A 9,568-nucleotide genomic window follows, 5' to 3' on the forward strand; every position below is an offset into this window, starting at 1 on the left:
CCAAGGGCTAACTTGATGACCAACCCCCGTCCGTGGACCAGTTAAACGTCCACTTCCCACCTTCACAAATAACTTTGAAGTTACACTAAACACTGTTAAAAGTTATAAACATTTAAGTATGTTGTCTAATAACCCCCAAAAAAGTAGGCACTTTTTTTCCCTTTTTTTCATATATAAATTCATTATTGAAAGTGTGTAACTCAGGCCCTGTGTGCTGTGGTATCTGGCACCAAGATGTTCGCAGCAGATCATTTAAGTCCTGTAAGTTACGAGGTGGGGCCTCCATGGACTTGTTTGTTCTTCACATCCCACAGATGGTCAAATGGATTGAGATCTGTGAAATCGGAGGACATGTCAATACATCAAACTCGTTGTTGGGCTCCTCAAACATTCCTGAACCATTTTTGCTTTGTGGGAGGGCGCATTATCCTGCTGAAAGAGGCCACAGCCACCAGGGAATATTGTTTCCATGAAACGGTGGACATGGTCTGTAATAATCCTTAGGTAGGTGTTACATGTAAAAGTAACATCTACATGGATGGCAGGACCCAAGGTTTCCCATCAGAACATTGCCCAAAGCATCACACTGCCTCTGCTGGCTTGCTATACTTCAAATTGTGCATCCTGATGCCATGTGTTCCCCAGGAAAGACGCATATATACCCGGCTGTCCACGTGATGTAAAAGTTAACGTGATTCATCAGACCAGGCCACCTTCTTTTTTTGCTCAATGATCTGATGCTCACGTGCACACTTTTGTCGCTTTTGGCGAGAGACAGGGGTCAGCATGGGCACCCTGACTGGTCTGCTGCAATTCAGCCATATACACAACAAACTGCGATGCACTGTGTATTCTGACACCTTTCTATCAGAAACAGCTTTAACTTCTTGAGCAATTTGAGTTAAAGCAGTCTGTTTGATTGGACCAAATGGGCCAGCCTTCGCTCCCCACATGCATAAATGAGTCCATGACCCTGCCACCGGCTCACCACTGTTTCACCACGGCTCACCACGGACTTCTGCAGACCGAGATAACCCCACAAGAGCTGCAGTTCTGGAGATGCTCTGACCCAGTCATCTAACATCACAATTTGGCCCTTGTCAAATTCGCTTAAATCCTTACGCTTCTCCATTTTTCCTGCTTCAAACACATCAACTTTGAGGACAAAATGTTCACTTGATGGCTAATATATCCCACCCACTAACAGGTGCCAGGATGAAGAGATGTTATTCACTTCACCTTTTAGTGGACATAATGTTATGCCTGATCGGAGTGCAGTACAGTGTGTTACTCCTCAGTTACCTCTAGTTTAAAATTTGCCTCTAGTTAGATCTAGTTAATCTACTCATCCTCTTCCTTTAAACTATAGCATTGTGGCTTTACATGGTTGTGCATGCAGACAGCTGAAGGTTGTTTCTCTGAAGTTGAATTTTGGCCCCACCAACAAGGGAAAAGAGTGTTAAATGTATTTTTGAATTCCAGCTGCGACATGGAATTTTCATCCAGATCATCAAAACAGCCGGTCATCCAATCATCAGACCTCTGAAGTGGGGAATATCAACACCTATCTCAGATCATGCATGCATGAATCCTGTCTTTATTATCTTCTGCCTGTTTTTATCCTTTTTCGTTGCTGCTCATGTAATGCTGCCTTCCTTACAAAACCGTCAGTCAATTATAATGCAAATGAACATATATATATATACTGCCATACATTGCTTTTATTTATCTATAAGTGAGACACTGACACAAAGTGCTAGAGATGTTTACCAAATCCTCAGCCTGTTTAGCTGACTGCACTTACATAACTGGATTTGAGGCCATTATTACCTTACTGTAATCCTATTTGAAAACACATTGCATATTTAAAATATATATATATATATATATATATATATATATATATATATATATATATATATATATATATATATATATATATATATATATATATATATATATGCTTTCCTCTAATCTTACATTTATTTCAAGGGTTTATGGCTGCCAGGAAGCAAATAAAAAACGCTACTATAAATAATATACATTTTATAGCTTATTTATATTTTACACATTTATAAAATATAAATTTAAATTCGATAAACCTTCCTTTTTGGGCTCATGCCACGATGTGTGCTTTAAAGATTATAGAAGTGAATGAGAGGGGTGAATAGGTTGGATATTCGAGTTAATTCCCCTCTGAGATATAACAAGATATACGAGGCTTTTATCTAAATGTGTATATAATTTTTTATTATAAAATGTGCATTTTAGCACAAGCACTCCTTAAATAAAACATTTCAGTCTTTTGATAACAATTGAAAATGAAGTATTGTGCGTGGACCAGAAACTTTAAATGTCATTGGAGGCCACAGAGAGAAAAACATTGTCTCAAAGATCATTTCTGGCTGAACAAGGAAAAGGAGCAAAGGTTGTGTGAATTTGTAAGTCTATCTAAAATAGGAAAGACGGCAACTGACCAGTGCTTGTGTAAGTGACAGGATACCGCATCTGTGACCTGCATCCCATGAGCATGTGCAGAAATATGCATCATTTCACAGTGTGCAGCCAAGTGTTGTTTCCGTTTCTTCAGCAGCTGGATGGACATAATATTTTGAATTTCTATTGAATAAACTAATCACTTTCTTTGCACCTACTCAAATTTTTAGTTTACATGAAAACTCAACATTTTAAGGCAACCAGGTCATTTTACAGTGTTATTCTGCCTTCAATTTTAAAAAGACACACTTTAAATTTAAGAATTTGGAGGTGATCTTTGATTCAAATCTAACACTTGAGCTAAAAATATAGATATATTTTTAGAAATATTTCCAGATTACATCCAATGCTTTCTTTTCTGTTTCTGAGAGGTTGATTAACACTTTTGATCTTTACCCGTATCGATTATTGTAATGCCTTGTTGGCTGGGGTGTCAAAAGCTACCCTAAATAAACTGCAGCTATAGTTCAAAATTCGGCTACTAGAATCCTTACAAGAACTAGGATGAGAGATCATATCACTCCTATTTTGGAGTCTTTGCATTGGCTCCCGGTTAAGTTTAGGGTTGATTTTTTTTAAATCTTGATACAAGGCTTTACATGGGTTGGCACAGCAATATTCGTCTGAGCTTGTAATTCCCTCTGCTCAGACAGCTAATCTTTGTTCATCTGCAACTGTCTTATAGTGTATCCGAAATCGTTTAAGATTGATGGGTGATAGGGCTTTTTCCTCATTAGCTCCAAAATTATGGAATTCTTTATCGACTGAGATAAGACAAGATCAGTCTCTTTACATTTTTAAATTTTGCCGTAAAACTATTTATTAGGGTAGCTTTTAATTGATCATTTGTTTTGATTTCACATTATTTTACTCTTTTATATTTTTTTTCTTTTCTGCTTATTGTTTATTCATCTTTTCTGTGTACTGTTACTTTGATTATATCTCACAATTCTGACTTTATATCTCACAATTCTGACTTTATATCTCACAATTCTGACTTTATATCTCACAATTCTGACTTTATATCTTGCAATTCTGACTTTATATCTTGCAATTCTGACTTTATATCTCACAATTCTGACTGTATATCTCGCAATTCTGACTTTATATCTCACAATTCTGACTTTATATCTTGCAATTCTGACTTTATATCTCACAATTCTGACTGTATATCTCGCAATTCTGACTTTATATCTCACAATTCTGACTTTATATCTTGCAATTCTGACTTTATATCTCACAATTCTGACTTTATATCTCACAATTCTGACTTAATATCTCGCAATTCTGACTTTATATCTTGCAATTCTGACTTAATATCTCGCAATTCTGACTTTATATCTTGCAATTCTGACTTTATATCTTGCAATTCTGACTTTATATCTCGCAATTCTGACTTTATATCTTGCAATTCTGACTTTATATCTTGCAATTCTGACTTTATATCTCGCAATTCTGACTTTATATCTCGCAATTCTGACTTAATATCTCGCAATTCTGACTTTATATCTCACAATTCTGACTTTATATCTCACAATTCTGACTTTATATCTCAATTCTGACTTTATATCTTGCAATTCTGACTTTATATCTCACAATTCTGACTTAATATCTCGCAATTCTGACTTTATATCTTGCAATTCTGACTTTATATCTTGCAATTCTGACTTTATATCTCGCAATTCTGACTTTATATCTCGCAATTCTGACTTAATATCTCGCAATTCTGACTTTATATCTTGCAATTTCCACTTTTTATCTCACAATTCTGACTTTAAATCTTGCAATTCTGACTTTATATCTTGCAATTTCCACTTTTTATCTCACAATTCTGACTTTAAATCTTGCAATTCTGACTTTATATCTCACAATTCTGACTTTATATCTCGCAATTCTGACTTTATATCTTGCAATTCTGACTTTATATCTTGCAATTCTGACTTTATATCTCGCAATTCTGACTTTATATCTTGCAATTCTGACTTTATATCTTGCAATTCTGACTTTATATCTCGCAATTCTGACTTTATATCTCGCAATTCTGACTTAATATCTCGCAATTCTGACTTTATATCTCACAATTCTGACTTAATATCTCGCAATTCTGACTTTATATCTCACAATTCTGACTTTATATCTCACAATTCTGACTTTATATCTCAATTCTGACTTTATATCTTGCAATTCTGACTTTATATCTCACAATTCTGACTTAATATCTCGCAATTCTGACTTTATATCTTGCAATTCTGACTTTATATCTTGCAATTCTGACTTTATATCTCGCAATTCTGACTTTATATCTCGCAATTCTGACTTAATATCTCGCAATTCTGACTTTATATCTTGCAATTTCCACTTTTTATCTCACAATTCTGACTTTAAATCTTGCAATTCTGACTTTATATCTTGCAATTTCCACTTTTTATCTCACAATTCTGACTTTAAATCTTGCAATTCTGACTTTATATCTCACAATTCTGACTTTAAATCTCGCAATTCTGACTTTATATCTTGCAATTTCCACTTTATATCTCACAATTCTGACTTTATATCTCACAATTCTGACTTTATATCTTGCAATTTCCACTTTTTATCTCACAATTCTGACTTTAAATCTTGCAATTCTGACTTTATATCTCACAATTCTGACTTTAAATCTCGCAATTCTGACTTAATATCTCACAATTCTGACTTTATATCTCGCAATTCTGACTTAATATCTCGCAATTCTGACTTTATATCTAACAATTCTGACTTTATATCTCGCAATTCTGACTTTATATCTAACAATTCTGACTTTAAATCTTGCAATTCTGACTTTATATCTCGCAATTCTGACTTTATATCTCGCAATTCTGACTTAATATCTCGCAATTCTGACTTTATATCTAACAATTCTGACTTTAAATCTTGCAATTCTGACTTTATATCTCACAATTCTCACTTTATATCTCGCAATTCTGACTTTATATCTCGCAATTCTGACTTTATATCTTGCAATTCTGACTTTATATCTCAATTCTGACTTTATATCTTGCAATTCTGACTTTATATCTTGCAATTCTGACTTTAAATCTTGCAATTCTGACTTTATATCTCACAATTCTCACTTTATATCTCACAATTCTCACTTTATATCTCACAATTCTGACTTTATATCTCGCAATTCTGACTTTATATCTTGCAATTCTGACTTAATATCTCACAATTCTGACTGTATATCTCGCAATTCTGACTTTATATCTTGCAATTCTGACTTTATATCTCACAATTCTGACTTTATATCTCAATTCTGACTTTATATCTAGCAATTCTGACTTAATATCTCAATTCTGACTTTATATCTCGCAATTCTGACTTTATATCTCAATTCTGACTTTATATCTCAATTCTGACTTTATATCTTGCAATTCTGACTTTATATCTTGCAATTCTGACTTTATATCTCGCAATTCTGACTTTATATCTTGCAATTCTGACTTTATATCTCACAATTCTGACTTTATATCACAATTCTGACTTTATATCTCAATTCTGACTTTATATCTAGCAATTCTGACTTTATATCTCAATTCTGACTTTAAATCTTGCAATTCTGACTTTATATCTCACAATTCTCACTTTATATCTCGCAATTCTGACTTTATATCTCGCAATTCTGACTTTATATCTTGCAATTCTGACTTTATATCTCAATTCTGACTTTATATCTTGCAATTCTGACTTTATATCTCACAATTCTGACTTTATATCTTGCAATTCTGACTTTATATCTCACAATTCTCACTTTATATCTCACAATTCTCACTTTATATCTCGCAATTCTGACTTTATATCTCGCAATTCTGACTTTATATCTCGCAATTCTGACTTTATATCTTGCAATTCTGACTTTATATCTCGCAATTCTGACTTTATATCTTGCAATTCTGACTTTATATCTCACAATTCTGACTTTATATCACAATTCTGACTTTATATCTCAATTCTGACTTTATATCTCAATTCTGACTTTATATCTCGCAATTCTGACTTTATATCTCAATTCTGACTTTATATCTCAATTCTGACTTTATATCTCGCAATTCTGACTTTATATCTTGCAATTCTGACTTTATATCTCACAATTCTGACTTTATATCACAATTCTGACTTTATATCTCAATTCTGACTTTATATCTAGCAATTCTGACTTTATATCTCAATTCTGACTTTATATCTCACAATTCTGACTTTATATCACAATTCTGACTTTATATCTCAATTCTGACTTTATATCTTGCAATTTTCACTTTATATCTCACAATTCTGACTTTATATCTCACAATTCTGACTTTATATCTAGCAATTTTCACTTTATATCTCACAATTCTGACTTTATATCTCAATTCTGACTTTATATCTTGCAATTTTCACTTTATATCTCACAATTCTGACTTTATATCTCAATTCTGACTTTATATCTCAATTCTGACTTTATATCTCAATTCTGACTTTATATCTCACAATTCTGACTTTATATCTCAATTCTGACTTTATATCTCGCAATTCTAACTTTATATCTAGCAATTTTCACTTTATATCTCACAATTCTGACTTTATATCTCACAATTCTGACTTTATATCTCACAATTCTGACTTTATATCTCGCAATTCTGACTTTATATCTCAATTCTGACTTTATATCTTGCAATTCTGACTTTATATCTCACAATTCTGACTTTATATCTCAATTCTGACTTTATATCTCAATTCTGACTTTATATCTTGCAATTCTGACTTTATATCTCACAATTCTCACTTTATATCTCGCAATTCTGACTTTATATCTCAATTCTGACTTTATATCTTGCAATTCTGACTTTATATCTCACAATTCTCACTTTATATCTCACAATTCTCACTTTAAATCTTGCAATTCTGACTTTATATCTAGCAATTTTCACGTTATATCTCACAATTCTGACTTTAAATCTCGCAATTCTGACTTAATATCTAGCAATTTTCACTTTATATCGCGCAACTCTGACTTAATATCTCAATTCTGACTTTATATCTTGCAATTTTCACTTTATATCTCACAATTCTCACTTTAAATCTTGCAATTCTGACTTTAAATCTCGCAATTCTGACTTTATATCTAGCAATTTTCACTTTATATCTCACAATTCTCACTTTATATCTCACAATTCTGACTTTATATCTCACAATTCTGACTATATCTCAATTCTGTCTTTATATCTCACAATTCTGACTTTATATCTCACAATTCTGACTTTATATCTCACAATTCTGACTTTATATCTTGCAATTCTGATTTTATATCTTGCAATTTTCACTTTATATCTCGCAATTCTGACTTTATATCTAGCAATTTTCACTTTATATCTCACAATTCTGACTTTATGTCTCGCAATTCTGACTTTATATCTCAATTCTGACTTTATATCTTGCAATTTTCACTTTATATCTCACAATTCTGACTTTATATCTCAATTCTGACTTTATATCTCAATTCTGACTTTATATCTCGCAATTCTGACTTTATTTCTCAATTCTGACTTTATATCTCAATTCTGACTTTATATCTCGCAATTCTGACTTTATATCTCACAATTCTGACTTTAAATCTTGCAATTCTGACTTTAAATCTTGCAAATCTGACTTTATATCTCGCAATTCTGACTTTATCTAGCAATTTTCACTTTATATCTCGCAATTCTGACTTTATATCTCAATTCTGACTTTATATCTTGCAATTTTCACTTTATATCTCACAATTCTGACTTTATATCTCAATTCTGACTTTATATCTCACATTCTGACTTTATATCTCACATTCTGACTTTATATCTCACAATTCTGACTTTATATCTCACAATTCTGACTTTAAATCTCGCAATTCTGACTTTATATCTCACAATTCTGACTTTAAATCTCGCAATTCTGACTTTATATCTCACAATTCTGACTTTATATCTCGCAATTCTGACTTTATATCTAGCAATTTTCACTTTATATCTCGCAATTCTGACTTTATATCTCGCAATTCTGACTTTAAATCTCGCAATTTTGACTTTATTTCGGGTTAGGGTTAGGGTTTTCTCAGAGTGAGTAGAAAGGTCTCTTTAGTGTTTTGAGTTACTGTAACTGTGACCAGAATAGTCTACAGATTTGTTTTCTTTTTTTTTAGTTCACCCAAAAAGGGTGATATGAGTTTATCATGACTTCCAAATTCTATATATTTTTTTAAATTTACATTAAAATTACATTTACATAAAAAAAAAATCTATTTCATTTCTGTTTAGACTTACAGTAAACATGGGCTGGGGATTTCCTACATGATTTGCATGAGACTGAACCGGGAGAGTAAATGTCAGAATTTTTTTATCTGAGAAAAGTGGAAAGGTTAGGAGACCTGTTAGGGTTTATTAGTCTTTTGTGTTTAGTTTCTTTATTGGAGTTTGCAGGTTACCATTATGGTAAAGGCCTGTATATTGCTGTCAATGAACAATGTTTATATTATACACTACAAAAAGTTGTTTTTTTTGTTTAAACATATGTGTGAAAAGTGTATTTAGCAAGCTGGTTTGGGTGGTTTCTAGCAGCTAACTGCAAGAAATTCAGTTTTTTTTGTGTGTACTCACATATTTGACAAAATCACAGTTTTGTTTTGCTTAAAATAAAATAATAATTTCAATAAAAAAACTGTTGCAAGTACAATTTATTTACAATGATATGTGAAAATTGTATTTAATAAACGTGTATTTATTTATTTATTTTAACTTATTTGATTAAAAAAACTACACAAATACTTTTATTATGCTAGTTATTAGTACACTTTTTTTTTTACATTTTTACTAAGCGATATAAGATCAAAATAGTCTCAAAAAACAACTACTTAATATGCAATTATTTTATGGTTATCAGCTAATTGTTTATACGTTGTTATTGTAATTAAGTATATGAAACTAGTATTATATATTTCTGCCCATTCATAGCATGATTTATCTACGTGTGTTGTTTCCACGTGTTTGCTTGATTGACAGATCTGTCACATAAAGGGGCG

Source organism: Pseudorasbora parva, chromosome 15 (genome assembly GCF_024679245.1).
Source record: "Pseudorasbora parva isolate DD20220531a chromosome 15, ASM2467924v1, whole genome shotgun sequence".
Classification (NCBI taxonomy): domain Eukaryota; kingdom Metazoa; phylum Chordata; class Actinopteri; order Cypriniformes; family Gobionidae; genus Pseudorasbora; species Pseudorasbora parva.